Source organism: Scyliorhinus torazame, chromosome 22, assembly GCF_047496885.1.
Source record: "Scyliorhinus torazame isolate Kashiwa2021f chromosome 22, sScyTor2.1, whole genome shotgun sequence".
In the NCBI taxonomy this organism is placed as follows: domain Eukaryota; kingdom Metazoa; phylum Chordata; class Chondrichthyes; order Carcharhiniformes; family Scyliorhinidae; genus Scyliorhinus; species Scyliorhinus torazame.
Genome location: NC_092728.1, coordinates 80812746 through 80833922, shown reverse-complemented (window position 1 = coordinate 80833922; position 21177 = coordinate 80812746). Strand labels below are relative to the sequence as shown.

The window sequence follows — 21177 nt, the reverse complement described above, 5'->3', positions numbered from 1 at the left end:
TTCACCCCCCTTCTCCCCATCACCCATCATTTCCTCAAAGAACTGCAGTTTATGTGCTGGCCAATGTAAATCTAAGTTTTACCATACAATATCATCTAATACTTCATCCACAACAGGTGCTAGTCCCACCAAATCCATTGTTTCCTGGATCATCGTTATTTCTCTGGAAGATTGGAAAGTAGCTAACGTAAGGCATTGTTTGCATTCTGACTCCCTGGGGATAACCGCCATGCCTTCTTTTCATTTAAATTTCTCATGATCACTGTATCGAATTTCTATTTCATTTAATAATTTCGCCATTGCCTCTGAAGATGCAGCCTCTGTGCTGGGGAAGGTGTAATTCCAGCGAAAACAAGAGCTGCTGCTAAAGACCCATAATCTACTTCATGAGCACAGATAAAAATTACATTTGCTACACTTTGGTCATTTAATGTTAACTCGCCTTTAAACATCTCCAATTTCCTTTTCTAAATGCTCACTGCAAATATACTGATTAGAGGTATTTGTTGTTTTAGTTTCCACAGCTTTCCTAACTATTTTTTATATCTTAGCTCTCCTAATTATTTTTGATCATTGTTTTATTTTTATATTTGTTTCATTTCTCCATAAAATTTGTAGCATTATACTTTAATAATGATCTTTGTTTTGCCCCTACCTCCCACGTTAGTCCATTATTGCCCACATGACCTTTTCCTTCTTTTATCCTTCCTACCTTGGTCTTTCCCAGCTCTGTACTCTTTCTATGGTATCTATAAACATGGTCTACTTCTCTTCTCTGCTTTTCCTATATACTTCTGCTTTAGTTGTGTCGTACAACAGACTAACGTATGTATTCCGCCAACAATTTTCATGAATGTAGTCAATAATGCAATAACGAGAGCCGCCATTTTGTTCGCTAGCTGCCAGCCGCAGGGGGACGGAGCCGGCGACATGGCTCCGAAAGTGCAGAAAGTGATGGTGCAGCCCATCAATCTTATTTTCAGGTACCTTCAAAATCGATCCAGGATCCAAGTGTGGCTATATGAACAAGTCAACATGAGGATAGAAGGGTGTATAATTGGCTTTGATGACTACATGAACCTTGTTTTGGATGATGCAGAGGAAATTCACATGAAATCAAAATCAAGAAAACCATTGGGCCGTGTTATGCTGAAAGGGGACATCACCTCACTACAGAGCGTCCACAGTTAAGAATGGATTCACTGGAACTTGATTGTCTATACACTATAGCAAATAGCTAACTTGCTATAGTTAGCAAGTTGTGATGTCGGTTGTCGGAAAACAGATTAAGTTGTGATGTGTTTTTGTACCTAGCCACAGTAATGATTTTCTGAAATAAAAATCTTATAACCAATTTAAAAAAATAAAAATTTTAAAAATAATGCAATAACGACCAGGTAATTTTTATTTTGCAATTTAAAAATATATACTTTTACTAAGGCATTTGTATAAACAATAAATGCAACAAGAACAAGAACAAGAACAAACAGGAACATCGTAATAAATAACTAGCTAACCAACACCCCAACGACCCTGCCATTCTCCTCCCCCCATCTTGCCATCCCAATTTTAACCCCTTTATCTCCCCCCCCTCCACCCCCCCCTCCCCCCCCCCCCCCCCCCCCCCCCACCCCCTGCTGACACCTCAATTCTCCCTGAAGAAATCGATGAACGGCTTCCGCCTCCAGGCAAACCCATCAACCGACCCTCTCAAGACAAATTTGATTTTCTCCAACCTTAGGAACTCCGCCAGGTCACTCACCCACACCCCCGGCTTTGGTAGCTCCGGGTCCCTCCACTCCAGCAAAATCCATCTCCGAGCTAACAGGGATAAAAGGCCAGGATATCGGCCTCTCCCGGCCCCTGGACCGGGATCTTCCGAGTCTCCAAATATCGGCACTTCTGGATCCGGGCTACCTTCACCCCCAACACCTCAGACGTTACGTCCGCGAACCCCTGCCAGAACCCCTTCAGTTTCGGACATGCCCAAAACATGTGAACATGGTTCGTGGGCCTCCCACCGCCCACACCTGTCCTCCAGACACTCAAAAAAACCTGTTCATCCTAGCCGCAGTCATGTGCACCTTATGAACTACCTTAAACTGGTTAATGCTGAGCCTCGCACATGACGAGGACCTAGTCACCCTCCTCAGGGCCTCCTCCCACAACCCGGCCTCCACTTCCCCCCAGTTCCTCCTCCCATTTCCATTTGGCATCCCCTATCGGAGCTCCCTCCCAGCCCATTAGTTCCTTTTGATCTCCGACACCTTGCCCTCACCCGCTTCTTCCCTCAATAACACCTTATCCTGCAATCCCGAAGGCGGCAAACCGGGAAAGGACGGCAGCTGCTCCCTCACAAAGTCTCGAACCTGTAAGTATCTGAAACCATTCCCGCTGGGCAGCTCATATTCCTCCTCCAGATCCTCCAAACTCTCAAAGCTGCCCCCATAGGTCCCCAAACCTCGCGTCCAATACCCCTGGTGCACTTTCACTTGGACGTTAAAGAGCCCTCCCAAGCTTCTTTTTTATATCTAAAATAAATGTAAACTTTATCCCTGCGTGTTTTCTCAGTCAGTCTGTGTCATTGCTGAACCACACTTTTGCTTAGGACATCAAAGCTCCTGCTCTAACAAACATCTCCAAGTTTCCCATTGTGTCCCAGAATTATCTTGGTACATTTTCATCTTCAACAAAGAGTTGGTAATCCAAGAGGTGATCCTTCAATCACCACCCACCCAACCACATTTTAGAAGCCTGGTTTTCGCCTCATCAATTTAAAGAAGTAAAGGGCAAACGATCTACTCCACCAGGTTATCAGCCAGGCATCAAAGACAAAATTGTGTCCCTAGTTTTCCTGAATACAAATAGCAATTTATTTCAACATTGTTATTTCTGTTCATTCGATCATCAATTCCCCATGTGATCATACTTTTACATATTTATCTGTTCATCAGATTTTGCATTCAACTATAATTTAGCAGCTTCTGGTTCTGCAGTTAGTTCAGCCTTGGACGACGGACTCTCTCTCATGAGGGTAGCCTCCTCTGCACACATCAGACTATGTGTCTTCCCCTCTGCGCTCTTTTTCAGCATCCTCATCTCAAGGCTGACCCTCTTATTGGGCCCCCGAGGTTGCTGATGTCCCACTGCCAGTGCCAGGATCTCCCTCCCATCTCAACTGCTCCACTTCCTCAACAGGGGGAGTCCCGTAGCCTGTGTTATGAATGAGGTCTGTGTTAGGTGGCCTCTCTCCTTGTGTAACACCTTCTATCCAAACCAACCTCTCCCCTTTCCCTCACTCATTTCTTATCAGAGAGAGTGCCACTGGCCTAACGGCACCCTAGCAGCACGCTTCCGCGGTCTTGGCACATTTTGCCTCCTCCTGCCTCTATTTGCCAATGCTCGTGCATCTCCAGCCTCCCCGGCATAGTACAATGATATGAAAAATGAAAATGAAAACCGCTTATTGTCACAAGTAGGCTTCAAATGAAGTTACTGTGAAAAGCCCCTAGTCGCCACATTCCGGCGCCTGTTCGGGGAGGCTGGTACGGGAATTGAACCATGCTGCTGGCCTGCCTTGGTCTGCTTTCAAAGCCAGCGATTTAGCCCAGTGTGCTAAACCCACTCCTGGAGAGAGCCAGCTTAGATTTACCTGCTGCTTCCTTTAATCAGGGGAGGCTCTGAAACATCGTTCCTATGCGCCATTAGTATAATTCAATATGTGCTGTAAAATTGCAGTTGACCAAGTAAGTACCTGGGTTGGCTTCCCATCATGTTACGCTGCAGAGACCACTGTCCATGTCAGCCACCTGTGGTAAAATGTGCAAATGATGCGAAGACCTTGGACTTCCAATCTAAGTGCAACATTCAAATTTTAGGCCTCTCCTGCCTCCAAACCTTTTTCAAACGGCTCCAGAAAATCTCACTCTCACACACACACACATGCTCCGTGTCCCTATTCGCACGCTCCGTGTCTCTATTCTCACGCTCAGCATCTCTATTCTCACGCTCAGTGTCTCTATTCTCACACTCGTGTCTCTATTCTCAGGCTCAGTGTCTCTATTCTCACACTCGTGTCTCTATTCTCACGCTCAGTTTCTCTATTCTCACGTCCAGTTCTCAATTCTCACGCTCAGCATCTCTATTCTCACGATCAGCGTCTCTATTCTCACACTCGTGTCTCTATTCTCAGGCTCAGTGTCTCTATTCTCACACTCGTGTCTCTATTCTCACGCTCAGTGTCTCTATTCTCACGTCCAGTGTCTCAATTCTCACGCTCACAATCTCTATTCTCACGATCAGCGTCTCTATTCTCACACTCGTGTCTCTATTCTCAGGCTCAGTGTCTCTATTCTCACACTCGTGTCTCTATTCTCACGCTCAGTGTCTCTATTCTCACGTCCAGTGTCTCAATTCTCACGCTCAGCGTCTCTATTCTCACGCTCAGCGTCTCTATTCTCACGCTCAGTGTCTCTATTCTCATGTCCAGTGTCTCAATTCTCACACTCAGAGTCTCTATTCTCACACCCAATGTCTCTATTCTCACGCTCAGTGTCTCTATTCTCACACCCTGTGTCTCTATTCTCACGCTCAGTGTCTCTATTCTCACGTCCAGTGTCTCAATTCTCACGCTCAGCGTCTCTATTCTCACGCTCAGTGTCTCTATTCTCATGTCCAGTGTCTCAATTCTCACGCTCAGAGTCTCTATTCTCACACCCAATGTCTCTATTCTCACGCTCAGTGTCTCTATTCTCACACCCAGTGTCTCTATTCTCACGCTCAGTGTCTCTATTCTCACGCTCAACGTCTCTATTCTCACGCTCAGCGTCTCTATTCTCACGCTCAGCGTCTCTATTCTCACGCTCAGTGTCTCTATTCTCATGCTCAGTGTCTCTATTCTCACGCTCACCATCTCTATTCTCACGCTCAGTGTCTCTATTCTCACACCCAGTGTCTCTATTCTCATGCCCAGTGTCTCTAGTCACACGCTCACCGTCTCTATTCTCACGCTCACCGTCTCTATTCTCACGTCCAGTGTCTCAATTCTCACGCTCAGCATCTCTATTCTCACGATCAGCGTCTCTATTCTCACACTCGTGTCTCTATTCTCAGGCTCAGTGTCTCTATTCTCACACTCGTGTCTCTATTCTCACGCTCAGTGTCTCTATTCTCACGTCCAGTGTCTCAATTCTCACGCTCAGCGTCTCTATTCTCACGCTCAGCATCTCTATTCTCACGATCAGCGTCTCTATTCTCACACTCGTGTCTCTATTCTCAGGCTCAGTGTCTCTATTCTCACACTCGTGTCTCTATTCTCACGCTCAGTTTCTCTATTCTCACGTCCAGTGTCTCAATTCTCACGCTCACAATCTCTATTCTCACGATCAGCGTCTCTATTCTCACACTCGTGTCTCTATTCTCAGGCTCAGTGTCACTATTCTCACACTCGTGTCTCTATTCTCACGCTCAGTGTCTCTATTCTCACGTCCAGTGTCACAATTCTCACGCTCAACGACTCTATTCTCACGCTCAGTGTCTCTATTCTCATGCTCAGCGTCTCTATACTCACGCTCAGCATCTCTATTCTCACGCTCAGTGTCTCTATTCTCACGTCCAGTGTCTCAATTCTCACGCTCAGTGTCTCTATTCTCATGTCCAGTGTCTCAATTCTCACGCTCAGAGTCTCTATTCTCACACCCAATGTCTCTATTCTCACGCTCAATGTCTCTATTCTCACACCCAGTGTCTCTATTCTCACGCTCAGTGTCTCTATTCTCACGCTCAACGTCTCTATTCTCACGCTCAGCGTCTCTATTCTCACGCTCAGCGTCTCTATTCTCACGCTCAGTGTCTCTATTCTCATGCTCAGTGTCTCTATTCTCACGCTCACCATCTCTATTCTCACGCTCAGTGTCTCTATTCTCACACCCAGTGTCTCTATTCTCATGCCCAGTTTCTCTAGTCTCACGCTCACCGTCTCTATTCTCACGCTCACCGTCTCTATTCTCACGCTCACCGTCTCTATTCTCACGCTCACCGTCTCTATTCTCACGCTCAGCGTCTCTATTCTCACGCTCAGCGTCTCTATTCTCTCGCTCAGCGTCTCTATTCTCACGCTCAGCGTCTCTATTCTCACGCTCAGCGTCTCTATTCTCACGCCCAGCATCTCTATTCTCACGCTCAGCGTCTCTATTCTCACGCTCAGTGTCTCTAATCTCGCAGTCAGTGTCTCGATTCTTACGCTCAGCGTCTCTATTCTCACGCTCAGTGTCTCTATTCTCACGCTCAAGTGTCTCTATTCTCACGCTCAGTGTCTCTATTCTCACGCTCAGTGTCTTTATTCTCACGCTCAGTGTCTCTATTCTCACGCTCAGTGTATCTATTCTCACGCTCACCATCTCTATTCTCACGCTCAGTGTCTTTATTCCCACGCTCAGTGTCTCTATTCTCACGCTCAGTGTCTCTATTCTCACGCTCAGTGTCTCTATTCTCACGCTCAGTGTCTCTATTCTCACGCTCAGTGTCTCTATTCTCACGCTCAGCATCTCTATTCTCACGCTCAGTGTCTCTATTCTCACGCTCAGTGTCTCTATTCTCACGTCCAGTGTCTCAATTCTCACGCTCAGCATCTCTATTCTCACGCTCAGAGTCTCTATTCTCACACCCAATGTCTCTATTCTCACGCTCAGTGTCTCTATTCTCACGCTCACCATCTCTATTCTCACACCCAATGTCTCTATTCTCATGCTCAGTGTCTCTATTCTCACACCCAGTGTCTCTATTCTCATGCTCACCGTGTCTATTCTCACGCTCAGTGTCTCTATTCTCACTTTCAGTGTCTGTATTCTCACGCTCAGTGTCTCTAGTCTCACGCTCAGTGTCTTTATTCTCACGCTCAGTGTCTCTATTCTCACGCTCAGTGTATCTATTCTCACGCTCACCATCTCTATTCTCACGCTCAGTGTCTCTATTCTCACGCTCAGTGTCTCTATTCTCACGCTCAGTGTCTCTATTCTCACGCTCAGCATCTCTATTCTCACGCTCAGAGTCTCTATTCTCACGTTCAGCGTCTCTATTCTCACGCTCAGCGTCTCTATTCTCACGCTCAGTGTCTCTATTCTCACACTCATTGTCTCTATTCTCACGCTCAGCGTCTCTATTCTCACGCTCACCATCTCTATTCTCACGCTCAGTGTCTCTATTCTCACACCCAGTGTCTCTATTCTCATGCTCAGAGTCTGTACTCTCACGCTCAGCGTCTTTATTCTCACGCTCAGCGTCTCTATTCTCACACCCAGTGTCTCTATTCTCATGCTCAGTGTCTGTATTCTCACGCTCAGAGTCCCTATTCTCACGCTCAGCGTCTCTCTTCTCACGCTCAGTGTCTCTATTCTCACGCTCAGCGTCTCTATTCTCACGCTCACCATCTCTATTCTCACGCTCAGCGTCTCTATTCTCACACTCGTGTCTCTATTCTCAGGCTCAGTGTCACTATTCTCACACTCGTGTCTCTATTCTCACGCTCAGTGTCTCTATTCTCACGTCCAGTGTCTCAATTCTCACGCTCAACGACTCTATTCTCACGCTCAGTGTCTCTATTCTCATGCTCAGCGTCTCTATTCTCACGCTCAGCATCTCTATTCTCACGCTCAGTGTCTCTATTCTCACGTCCAGTGTCTCAATTCTCACGCTCAGTGTCTCTATTCTCATGTCCAGTGTCTCAATTCTCACGCTCAGAGTCTCTATTCTCACACCCAATGTCTCTATTCTCACGCTCAATGTCTCTATTCTCACACCCAGTGTCTCTATTCTCACGCTCAGTGTCTCTATTCTCACGCTCAACGTCTCTATTCTCACGCTCAGCGTCTCTATTCTCACGCTCAGCGTCTCTATTCTCACGCTCAGTGTCTCTATTCTCATGCTCAGTGTCTCTATTCTCACGCTCACCATCTCTATTCTCACGCTCAGTGTCTCTATTCTCACACCCAGTGTCTCTATTCTCATGCCCAGTTTCTCTAGTCTCACGCTCACCGTCTCTATTCTCACGCTCACCGTCTCTATTCTCACGCTCACCGTCTCTATTCTCACGCTCACCGTCTCTATTCTCACGCTCAGCGTCTCTATTCTCACGCTCAGCGTCTCTATTCTCTCGCTCAGCGTCTCTATTCTCACGCTCAGCGTCTCTATTCTCACGCTCAGCGTCTCTATTCTCACGCCCAGCGTCTCTATTCTCACGCTCAGCGTCTCTATTCTCACGCTCAGTGTCTCTATTCTCGCGCTCAGTGTCTCGATTCTTACGCTCAGCGTCTCTATTCTCACGCTCAGTGTCTCTATTCTCACGCTCAAGTGTCTCTATTCTCACGCTCAGTGTCTCTATTCTCACGCTCAGTGTCTTTATTCTCACGCTCAGTGTCTCTATTCTCACGCTCAGTGTATCTATTCTCACGCTCACCATCTCTATTCTCACGCTCAGTGTCTTTATTCCCACGCTCAGTGTCTCTATTCTCACGCTCAGTGTCTCTATTCTCCAGCTCAGTGTCTCTATTCTCACGCTCAGTGTCTCTATTCTCACGCTCAGTGTCTCTATTCTCACGCTCAGTGTCTCTATTCTCACGCTCAGCATCTCTATTCTCACGCTCAGTGTCTCTATTCTCACGCTCAGTGTCTCTATTCTCACGTCCAGTGTCTCAATTCTCACGCTCAGCATCTCTATTCTCACGCTCAGAGTCTCTATTCTCACACCCAATGTCTCTATTCTCACGCTCAGTGTCTCTATTCTCACGCTCACCATCTCTATTCTCACACCCAATGTCTCTATTCTCATGCTCAGTGTCTCTATTCTCACACCCAGTGTCTCTATTCTCATGCTCATCGTGTCTATTCTCACGCTCAGTGTCTCTATTCTCACGCTCAGTGTCTGTATTCTCACGCTCAGTGTCTCTAGTCTCACGCTCAGTGTCTTTATTCTCACGCTCAGTGTCTCTATTCTCACGCTCAGTGTATCTATTCTCACGCTCACCATCTCTATTCTCACGCTCAGTGTCTCTATTCTCACGCTCAGTGTCTCTATTCTCACGCTCAGTGTCTCTATTCTCACGCTCAGCATCTCTATTCTCACGCTCAGAGTCTCTATTCTCACGTTCAGCGTCTCTATTCTCACGCTCAGTGTCTCTATTCTCACACTCATTGTCTCTATTCTCACGCTCAGCGTCTCTATTCTCACGCTCACCATCTCTATTCTCACGCTCAGTGTCTCTATTCTCACACCCAGTGTCTCTATTCTCATGCTCAGTGTCTGTACTCTCACGCTCAGCGTCTTTATTCTCACGCTCAGCGTCTCTATTCTCACACCCAGTGTCTCTATTCTCATGCTCAGTGTCTGTATTCTCACGCTCAGAGTCCCTATTCTCACGCTCAGCGTCTCTCTTCTCACGCTCAGTGTCTCTATTCTCACGCTCAGCGTCTCTATTCTCACGCTCACCATCTCTATTCTCACGCTCAGCGTCTCTATTCTCACACTCACCATCTCTATTCTCACGCTCAGTGTCTGTATTCTCACGCTCAGCGTCTCACATCTCACGCTCAGTGTCTTTATTCTCACACTCAGTGTCTCTATTCTCACGCTCAGTGTCTCTATTCTCACGCTCAGTGTCTCTATTCTCACGCTCAGTGTCTGTATTCTCACGCTCAGCGTCTCACATCTCACGCTCAGTGTCTCTTTTCTCACGCTCAGTGTCTCTATTCTCACGCCCAGTGTCTCTATTCTCACGCCCAGTGTCTCTATTCTCACGTCCAGTGTCTCAATTCTCACGCTCAGCATCTCTATTCTCACGCTCAGAGTCTCTATTCTCACACCCAATGTCTCTATTCTCACGCTCAGTGTCTCTATTCTCACGCTCAGTGTCTCTATTCTCACGCTCAGCATCTCTATTCTCACGCTCAGTGTCTCTATTCTCACACCCAATATCTCTATTCTCACGCCCAGTGTCTCTATTCTCATGCTCACCATCTCTATTCTCACGCTCAGTGCCTCTATTCTCACACCCAGTGTCTCTATTCTCACGCCCAGTGTCTCTATTCTCATGCTCACCATCTCTATTCTCACGCTCAGTGTCTCTATTCTCACGCTCAGTGTCTCTATTCTCACACCCAGTGTCTCTATTCTCACGCCCAGTGTCTCTATTCTCACGCCCATTGTCTCTATTCTCACGCCCAGTGTCTCTATTCTCACGCCCAGTGTCTCTATTCTCATGCTCCCCATCTCTATTCTCATGCTCAGTGTCTCTATTCTCATGCTCACCGTCCCTATTCTCACGCTCAGCGTCTCTATTCTCACGCTCAGTGTCTCTATTCTCATGCTCACCATCTCTATTTTCACGCTCAGTGTCTCTATTCTCACACCCAGTGTCTCTATTCTCACGCCCAGTGTCTCTATTCTCATGCTCACCATCTCTATTCTCACGCTCAGTGTCTCTATTCTCACACCCAGTGTCTCTATTCTCATGCTCACCGTCCCTATTCTCACGCTCAGCGTCTCTATTCTCATGCTCACCATCTCTAATCTCACGCTCAGTGTCTCTATTCTCACACCCAGTGTCTCTATTCTCATGCTCAGTGTCTCTATTCTCACGCTCAGCATCTCTATTCTCACGCTCAGCGGCTCTATTCTCATGCTCAGTGTCTCTATTCTCAGGCTCAGTGTCACTATTCTCACACTCGTGTCTCTATTCTCAGGCTCAGTGTCACTATTCTCACACTCGTGTCTCTATTCTCATGCTCAGTGTCTCTATTCTCACGTCCAGTGTCTCAATTCTCACGCTCAACGACTCTATTCTCACGCTCAGTGTCTCTATTCTCATGCTCAGCGTCTCTATTCTCACACTCAGCATCTCTATTCTCACGCTCAGTGTCTCTATTCTCACGTCCAGTGTCTCAATTCTCACGCTCAGTGTCTCTATTCTCATGTCCAGTGTCTCAATTCTCACGCTCAGAGTCTCTATTCTCACACCCAATGTCTCTATTCTCACGCTCAATGTCTCTATTCTCACACCCAGTGTCTCTATTCTCACGCTCAGTGTCTCTATTCTCACGCTCAACGTCTCTATTCTCACGCTCAGCGTCTCTATTCTCACGCTCAGCGTCTCTATTCTCACGCTCAGTGTCTCTATTCTCATGCTCAGTGTCTCTATTCTCATGCTCAGTGTCTCTATTCTCACGCTCACCATCTCTATTCTCACGCTCAGTGTCTCTATTCTCACACCCAGTGTCTCTATTCTCATGCCCAGTTTCTCTAGTCTCACGCTCACCGTCACTATTCTCACGCTCACCGTCTCTATTCTCACGCTCACCGTCTCTATTCTCATGCTCACCGTCTCTATTCTCACGCTCAGCGTCTCTATTCTCACGCTCAGCGTCTCTATTCTCACGCTCAGCGTCTCTATTCTCACGCTCAGCGTCTCTATTCTCACGCCCAGTGTCTCTATTCTCACGCTCAGCGTCTCTATTCTCACGCTCAGTGTCTCTATTCTCGCGCTCAGTGTCTCGATTCTTACGCTCAGCGTCTCTATTCTCACGCTCAGTGTCTCTATTCTCACGCTCAAGTGTCTATTCTCACGCTCAGTGTCTCTATTCTCACGCTCAGTGTCTTTATTCTCACGCTCAGTGTCTCTATTCTCACGCTCAGTGTATCTATTCTCACGCTCACCATCTCTATTCTCACGCTCAGTGTCTTTATTCCCACGCTCAGTGTCTCTATTCTCACGCTCAGTGTCTCTATTCTCACGCTCAGCATCTCTATTCTCACGCTCAGTGTCTCTATTCTCACGCTCAGTGTCTCTATTCTCACGTCCAGTGTCTCAATTCTCACGCTCAGCATCTCTATTCTCACGCTCAGAGTCTCTATTCTCACACCCAATGTCTCTATTCTCACGCTCAGTGTCTCTATTCTCACGCTCACCATCTCTATTCTCACACCCAATGTCTCTATTCTCATGCTCAGTGTCTCTATTCTCACACCCAGTGTATCTATTCTCATGCTCACCGTGTCTATTCTCACGCTCAGTGTCTCTATTCTCACGCTCAGTGTCTGTATTCTCACGCTCAGTGTCTCTAGTCTCACGCTCAGTGTCTTTATTCTCACGCTCAGTGTCTCTATTCTCACGCTCAGTGTATCTATTCTCACGCTCACCATCTCTATTCTCACGCTCAGTGTCTTTATTCCCACGCTCAGTGTCTCTATTCTCACGCTCAGTGTCTCTATTCTCACGCTCAGTGTCTCTATTCTCACGCTCAGCATCTCTATTCTCACACCCAGTGTCTCTATTCTCATGCTCAGTGTCTGTATTCTCACGCTCAGAGTCCCTATTCTCACGCTCAGCGTCTCTCTTCTCACGCTCAGTGTCTCTATTCTCACGCTCAGCGTCTCTATTCTCACGCTCACCATCTCTATTCTCACGCTCAGCGTCTCTATTCTCACACTCACCATCTCTATTCTCACGCTCAGTGTCTGTATTCTCACGCTCAGCGTCTCACATCTCACGCTCAGTGTCTTTATTCTCACGCTCAGTGTCTCTATTCTCACGCTCAGTGTCTCTATTCTCTCGCTCAGTGTCTCTATTCTCACGCTCAGTGTCTGTATTCTCACGCTCAGCGTCTCACATCTCACGCTCAGTGTCTCTTTTCTCACGCTCAGTGTCTCTATTCTCACGCCCAGTGTCTCTATTCTCACGCCCAGTGTCTCTATTCTCACGTCCAGTGTCTCAATTCTCACGCTCAGCATCTCTATTCTCACGCTCAGGGTCTCTATTCTCACATCCAATGTCTCTATTCTCATGCTCAGTGTCTCTATTCTCACGCTCAGTGTCTCTATTCTCACGCTCAGCATCTCTATTCTCACGCTCAGTGTCTCTATTCTCACACCCAATATCTCTATTCTCACGCCCAGTGTCTCTATTCTCATGCTCACCATCTCTATTCTCACGCTCAGTGCCTCTATTCTCACACCCAGTGTCTCTATTCTCACGCCCAGTGTCTCTATTCTCATGCTCACCATCTCTATTCTCACGCTCAGTGTCTCTATTCTCACGCTCAGTGTCTCTATTCTCACACCCAGTGTCTCTATTCTCACGCCCAGTGTCTCTATTCTCACGCCCAGTGTCTCTATTCTCACGCCCAGTGTCTCTATTCTCATGCTCCCCATCTCTATTCTCATGCTCAGTGTCTCTATTCTCATGCTCACCGTCCCTATTCTCACGCTCAGCGTCTCTATTCTCACGCTCAGTGTCTCTATTCTCACACCCAGTGTCTCTATTCTCACACCCAGTGTCTCTATTCTCACGCCCAGTGTCTCTATTCACATGCTCACCATCTCTATTCTCACGCTCAGTGTCTCTATTCTCACACCCAGTGTCTCTATTCTCATGCTCACCGTCCCTATTCTCACGCTCAGCGTCTCTATTCTCACGCTCACCATCTCTAATCTCACGCTCAGTGTCTCTATTCTCACACCCAGTGTCTCTATTCTCATGCTCAGTGTCTCTATTCTCACGCTCACCATCTCTATTCTCACGCTCAGCGGCTCTATTCTCATGCTCAGTGTCTCTATTCTCACGCTCAGTGTCTCTATTCTCACACCCAGTGTCTCTATTCTCACGCTCAGCATCTCTATTCTCACGCTCAGCGTCTCTATTCTCATGCTCACCGTCCCTATTCTCACGCTCAGCATCTCTATTCTCATGCTCAGTGTCTCTATTCTCACGCTCAGTGTCTCTATTCTCACACCCAGTGTCTCTATTCTCATGCTCAGTGTCTCTATTCTCATGCTCAGTGTCTCTATTCTCACGCTCAGTGTCTCTATTCTCACACCCAGTGTCTCTATTCTCACGCTCAGCGTCTCTATTCTCACACCCAGTGTCTCTATTCTCATGCTCACCGTCCCTATTCACACGCTCAGCGTCTCTATTCTCACGCTCACCATCTCTAATCTCACGCTCAGTGTCTCTATTCTCATGCTCACCGTTCCTATTCTCACGCTCAGCGTCTCTATTCTCACGCTGAGTGTCTCTATTCTCACACCCAGTGTCTCTATTCTCACGCCCAGTGTCTCTATTCTCATGCTCACCATCTCTATTCTCACGCTCAGTGTCTCTATTCTCACACCCAGTGTCTCTATTCTCATGCTCACCGTCCCTATTCTCACGCTCAGCGTCTCTATTCTCACGCTCACCATCTCTAATCTCACGCTGTGTCTCTATTCTCACACCCAGTGTCTCTATTCTCATGCTCAGTGTCTCTATTCTCACGCTCACCATCTCTATTCTCATGCTCAGCGGCTCTATTCTCATGCTCAGTGTCTCTATTCTCACGCTCAGTGTCACTATTCTCACACCCAGTGTCTCTATTCTCACGCTCAGCATCTCTATTCTCACGCTCAGCGTCTCTATTCTCATGCTCACCGTCCCTATTCTCACGCTCAGCATCTCTATTCTCATGCTCAGTGTCTCTATTCTCACGCTCAGTGTCTCTATTCTCACACCCAGTGTCTCTATTCTCATGCTCAGTGTCTCTATTCTCACGCTCAGTGTCTCTATTCTCACACCCAGTGTCTCTATTCTCACGCTCAGCGTCTCTATTCTCACACCCAGTGTCTCTGTTCTCATGCTCACCGTCCCTATTCTCACGCTCAGCGTCTCTATTCTCACGCTCACCATCTCTAATCTCACGCTCAGTGTCTCTATTCTCACACCCAGTGTCTCTATTCTCATGCTCAGTGTCTCTATTCTCACGCTCACCATCTCTATTCTCACGCTCAGCGGCTCTATTCTCACGCTCAGTGTCTCTATTCTCACACCCAGTGTCTCTATTCTCACGCTCAGCATCTCTATTCTCACGCTCAGCGTCTCTATTCTCATGCTCACTGTCCCTATTCTCACGCTCAGCATCTCTATTCTCATGCTCAGTGTCTCTATTCTCACGCTCAGTGTCTCTATTCTCACACCCAGTGTCTCTATTCTCACGCTCAGCGTCTCTATTCTCACGCTCAGCGTCTCTATTCTCATGCTCATCGTCTCTATGCTCACGCTCAGTGTCTCTATTCACACGCTCAGTCTCTATTCTCACGCTCAGCGTCTCTATTCTCACGCTCAGCGTCTCTATTCTCACGCTCATCTTCCCTATTCTCACGCTCAGCGTCTCTATTCTCACGCTCAGCATCTCTATTCTCATGCTCAGTGTCTCTATTCTCACGCTCAGTGTCTGTATTCTCACGCTCAGCGTCTCTATTCTCATGCTCAGTGTCTCTTTTCTCACGCTTAACGTCTCACATCTCACACTCAGTGTCTATTCTCACGCTCAGTGTCTCTATTCTCATGCTCAGGGTCTCTATTCTCACGCCCAGTGTCTCTATTCTCACGCTCAGTGTCTCTATTCTCACGCTCAGTGTCTCTATTCTCACGCTCAGTGTCTCTATTCTCACGTCCAGTGTCTCTATTCTCACGCTCACCATCTCTATTCTCACGCTCAGTGTCTCTATTCTCACACCCAGTGTCTCTATTCTCACACCCAGTGTCTCTATTCTCACGCCGTGTCTCTATTCACATGCTCAGCATCTCTATTCTCACGCTCAGTGTCTCTATTCTCACACCCAGTGTCTCTATTCTCACGCCCAGTGTCTCTATTCTCATGCTCACCATCTCTATTCTCATGCACAGCGTCTCTATTCTCATGCTCACCGTCCCTATTCTCACGCTCTGCGTCTCTATTCTCACGCTCACCATCTCTATTCTCACGCTCAAGTGTCTCTATTCTCACACCCAGTGTCTCTATTCTCACGCCCAGTGTCTCTATTCTCATGCTCACCATCTCTATTCTCACGCTCAGTGTCTCTATTCTCATGCTCACCGTCCCTATTCTCACGCTCAGCGTCTCTATTCTCACGCTCAGCGTTTCTATTCTCACGCTCAGTGTCTCTATTCTCACACGCAGTGTCCCTATTCTCACACCCAGTGTCTCTATTCTCATGCTCAGTGTCTGTATTCTCATGCTCACCGTCCCTATTCTCACGCTCAGCGTCTCTATTCTCACGCTCACCATCTCTATTCTCACGCTCAGTGTCTCTATTCTCACACCCAGTGTCTCTATTCTCACGCTCAGTGTCTCTATTCTCACACCCAGTGTCTCTATTCTCACGCTCAGCGTCTCTATTCTCACGCTCAGCGTCTCTATTCTCACGCTCAGCGTCTCTATTCTCACACCCAGCGTCTCTATTCTCACGCTCAGTGTCTCTATTCTCACACCCAGTGTCTCTATTCTCACGCTCAGTGTCTCTATTCTCACACTCAGTGTCTCTATTCTCACGCTCAGTGTCTCTATTCTCACGCTCAGTGTCTCTATTCTCACGTCCAGTGTCTCTATTCTCACGCTCACCATCTCTATTCTCACGCTCAGTGTCTCTATTCTCACACCCAGTGTCTCTATTCTCACACCCTGTGTCTCTATTCTCACGCCGTGTCTCTATTCACATGCTCAGCATCTCTATTCTCATGCTCAGTGTCTCTTTTCTCATGCTTAACGTCTCACATCTCACACTCAGTGTCTATTCTCACGCTCAGTGTCTCTATTCTCACGCTCAGCGTCTCTATTCTAATGCTCATCGTCTCTATTCACACGCCCAGTGTCTCTATTCTCATATCCAGCGTCTCTATTCTCATGCTCAGGGTCTCTATTCTCACGCCCAGTGTCTCTATTCTCACGCTCAGTGTCTCTATTCTCAGGCTCAGTGTCTCTATTCTCACGCTCAGCATCTCTATTCTCACGCTCAGCATCTCTATTCTCACGCTCAGTGTGTCTATTCTTACGCTCAGCGTCTCTATTCTCACGCTCAGTGTCTCTATTCTCACGCTCAGCGTCTCTATTCTCACGCTCAGCGTCTCTATTCTAACGCTCAGCGTCTCTATTCTCACGCTCAGCATCTCTATTCTCATGCTCAGCGTCTCCATTCTCACGCTCAGTGTCTCTATTCTCACGCTCAGCGTCTCTATTCTCACGCTCAGCATCTCTATTCTCACGCTCAGCGTCTCTATTCTCACGCTCAGCGTCTCTATTCTCATGCTCAGTGTCTCCATTCTCTTGCATAATACTAGCATAATACTACAGTACAGTAATATATTTTAAAACTTAATATAACAAATTATGATCTTATAAGGTTGAAGTAGTCTCAGGTAACAAAAATCCCACTGTTTAGGGACCACACATTTTGTGTCTCCATTCTCACGCTCAGTGTCTCCATTCTCACGCTCAGTGTCTCTATTCTCACGCTCAATGTCTCTATTCTCATGCTCAACTTCCCTATTTTCTCCATGGTTAACCCAAAGCATCACAGTGTTGTCATGTTGCACTTTGATTACCATCCCCTGCATCTATTTCTTTTCCTCATCATTGATGCTTAGGAATTGGACAAATATCTTGTCTAATTCTCAGATCTAAAGTTTTTTTCTGTTCTGGTTGCTGAATTCTCTTCTGCAGATGATCATTCACTTCCTTTGCTCTTCTTCACTATTTCTGCTTATCTGTGTGGTGACCACTTTCACTGACATGTCTTCGAGAATCTTTTGTTTCCCACGTATGTTTTGACTCTAAACTAGATGATCCTAGTATTTTTCTGCACTGGTAACATAACTTTCTGATCTTTCATGCATTTGTATCCCTCCTTGAAACTCACATATCAAAGGTATCCCACAACATTCATGGCACACACATCACCACAGATGATAACATCTGATCTATTTTTGACCTCATTAATTAATTGATTTCATACCCGCTCCGACTCAAAGCCAAGCTCCTGTTCAGGCCAAGTTCATTTCCTGAGCTTCTTCAGCAAATACTTACTTTGAGCTACAGTTCATCTGATCAGCTCCAGATTGACTTGTTTGCTGACACTTAATGAACCATCTGAGTGTTGTGAACTGAAGGCGCAGTGTCTGTCTAAGCAATATGTGACACTATTTCTCAATATATAAAACACAGGTACACGCATCCATTGTTCGATTGGCAGCTTTGTAGTGCCTGAATAGCATTGAGTGAATCAAATGGCAGTGTTCAGTGTAAAATGCAATAAATATTTATATCTGACATCACATCGTGCAACAAAAATGATCTTCAAACAGAACTGTTACACTGCAAAGTTCCTGATAAACAGATAAACAGGATCAATTAGTTTAGAGTCAAAACATACGTGGGAAGCAAAAGATTCTCGAAGATATGTCAGCGAAAGTGATTACCATTTAAATGCAATGAAAATGTATGTGTGCAGTCTGTCTACACTGTTATAATTTACAAGACGACAGTGGATATTGTTAAAATTGCGAGGTTTAAAAGATTTGGGACTGTCTCTTTAAATATTGGGCAACTGAAGGGGAGGGGGGAGGCATCATGTGACCCATTCTGCAGTCTGCCTGACAGGAAGCTTGGGTGGCGTGATTGTTAGCGATCATGGAGGGTGGGGGGATTGCTCAGATGGTTTTATTGCGCAGGAGATGCAAGATATTTACATTTTGAGACAACAGCAGCAGTATCTGAATATACTATGAGTAGGTCCCAAGGCTTCCAAAATCCCAGTAAGGTGTTACAGGTTTCAGGTTGTAAACAGTTCTACTCTAAAGTATCCATTTACTTTTAAGATGAAAGGGAGTTGGGATCAAACATAGATAATTAGCATGTCTACCTAGATACAAGGTTACGGTGTTTAATGTTGCCATGGGCAAGGGCAGCATGGTGGTGCAGTGGTTAGCACTGCTGCCTCATGGCACCGAGGATCCGGGTTCGATCCGTGTGGAGTTTGCACATTCTCCCCGTGTCTGTGTGGGTCTCACCCCACAACTCAAAAGTGTGCAGGGTAGGTGGATTGGCCATGCCAAAAAATTACCCCTTAATTGGGAAAAAAGAATTGGGTACACTAAAAATAAAAAAATAAAATGTTGCCATGGGAAAAGGGCAGAGGAAGTCATTTTTGAGGATGAATTCTAGGGCTTCCCTACAAATCCATGTAAATCACGGACAGAGAGCAGTTTTTTGGGGTGGTTTACAGCCACCTGAGGGACATGGATCAGGAAATAGAAGCAGCCAGACGTGCATCTGAAGCAAAGAAAATGCCAACTCTAACGTCCACCATGTAGAACTTGGGTGGGAATTTGAGTTCAGATTGAAGAGACTGAGTTCCCGAGGACTGAAAGGAGGTTGAAAGATTTTCCTAGCTTGGGACAGGAGGAAAGAATCTACAGTGTAACCCTCACAGTGAATGTCAGTTCTGGGATCAGAAGTGAGACAGCTGGGAAAGTATAAAGGAAAATGTCACTGGAAGTGGAGAATAATTTTGAACTGATTCCTGGAGGATGAAGTGTTCATTTAAGGTACCGTGAGTAGCAGGAGATTTTCAGTCCTACTAAAGGTTTTCTGTTGTTTAAAGTATAAGTTGCCAACAAAAAAGCTAGAGTTTAGTCAATAGTTTGTTTTTGTCATTTGAAAAAGCAAAAGTTTAAAAATAGTGAAATCTTGTTGTCACTCTTTCAGCTAATAACTCAAGTTCTTTCAAAAGGTACTAGTTACTGCAGAGATCATAACAATATGTTACTACAAAAGAGATTGTTCAAGAAATGAAGGCACAGCAGATACTAAATTTTCACCTGGAGGTTACATAAAATTGTGTCAGAAGAGCAGAGTTAATGTTCTATGATGTAAGTACTACCGACTTTTCGCAAAAATAATCCTCAACAATTGTATTTACTCATTTGTGTAAATAATTCTGATACACAAATATACACTTCAGTTCAACTCCACATACAGCTCCAAAACAGACTAGCTGCCAATTTACAGTTAGAGAATTTCACCTCCAATCATTCATCTTTGCTTACACATCAGAATCACCAGCCTGGGAGTTATGATTGATCAGAAACTGAACTGGATTAGCCAGATTAATACTGTGGCTACAAGGGCAGGTCACAGGCTAGGAATCCTACGACGAGTAACTCACCTCCTGACCCCCCAAAGTCTGTCTACTATTTACAAGGCACAAGTCAGGAGTGTAATGGAATATTCTCCATTTGCCTGGATGAGTGCAGTTCCAACAACACTCAAGTGCGACACCACCCTGGACAAAGCAGCTCGCTTGATTGTTCCTGTTCCATGGAAATTCAATCTCTCCACTATCGACAGTGGCAGCCGTGTGTACCATCTACGAGATGCACTGCAATAACTCACCAAGATTCCTTAGACAGCACCTTCCAAACCCACGACCACTACCGTCTAGACAAGGGTAGCCTATAGGTGGGAACCCCACCACCTGGAGGTTCCCCTCCAAGTCACTCACCACCCTGACTCAGAAATACATCGCCGCTCCTTCACTGTCGCTGGGGAAACATCCTGGAACTCCCTCCCTAACAGCACAGTGGGTGTACTTACACCTCAAGGATTGCAGCGGTTCAAGAAAGCAAGTCACCACCATCTTCTGAAGGTCTAACCAGCGATGCCCATATCCCTTAAATGATTTTTTTTTAAACTAGAAATGACATGTTCAAACATAAAAAGGGATTTTCAGTTATTTCTTCACTCACAAGGTTTAACAGAGTTTTCTCCACATTTTTTAAGTATTGGTACTCATCGTTTTCGTCTGTTTCTGGGACTCTTGTCAACATTTAAGCAGACTGAACAGAAGGCCTGACTGACTCATCTTCCAATAACAACCTTTGTTGTTGTTGAAGCACCAAATCTCTGCATTGTTCACCCTTCCCGTTATAAAACTGAGATTTGAAAATTAGTGGGAGCCCTTGATTTATTGTTCTGCAGAACAGTATTTGTGGACCCAAGGTGTGCTCTCCACCATCTAGGTTTAACTTGTAGGATACCGTCCAATCATATTTTAGATGCTCCGCGGGCGGCAAGGTAGCACAGTGGGTAGCACTGTTGCTTCACAGCTCCAGGTTCAATTCCCGGCTTGGGTCACTGTCTGTGTGGAGTCGGCACGTTCTCCCTGTGTCTGCGTGGGTTTCCGCCGGGTACTCCGGTTTCCTCCCACAAGTCCCGAAAGGCGTGCTGTTAGGTGAATTGGTTATTCTGAATTCTTCCTTGGCGAACCCGAACAAGCACCGGAGTGTGGCGACTAGGGCCTTTTCACAGTAACTTCATTGC

At 46.3% G+C, this 21177-nt stretch overlaps 1 pseudogene; it reads left to right on the top strand.

Annotated features, from left to right (window-relative positions):
* The first annotated feature begins 911 nt into the window (after nt 1-911).
* LOC140398836 (small nuclear ribonucleoprotein E pseudogene) lies at nt 912-1206 on the top strand (annotated as a pseudogene).
* Nucleotides 1207-21177: the final 19971 nt, after the last annotated feature.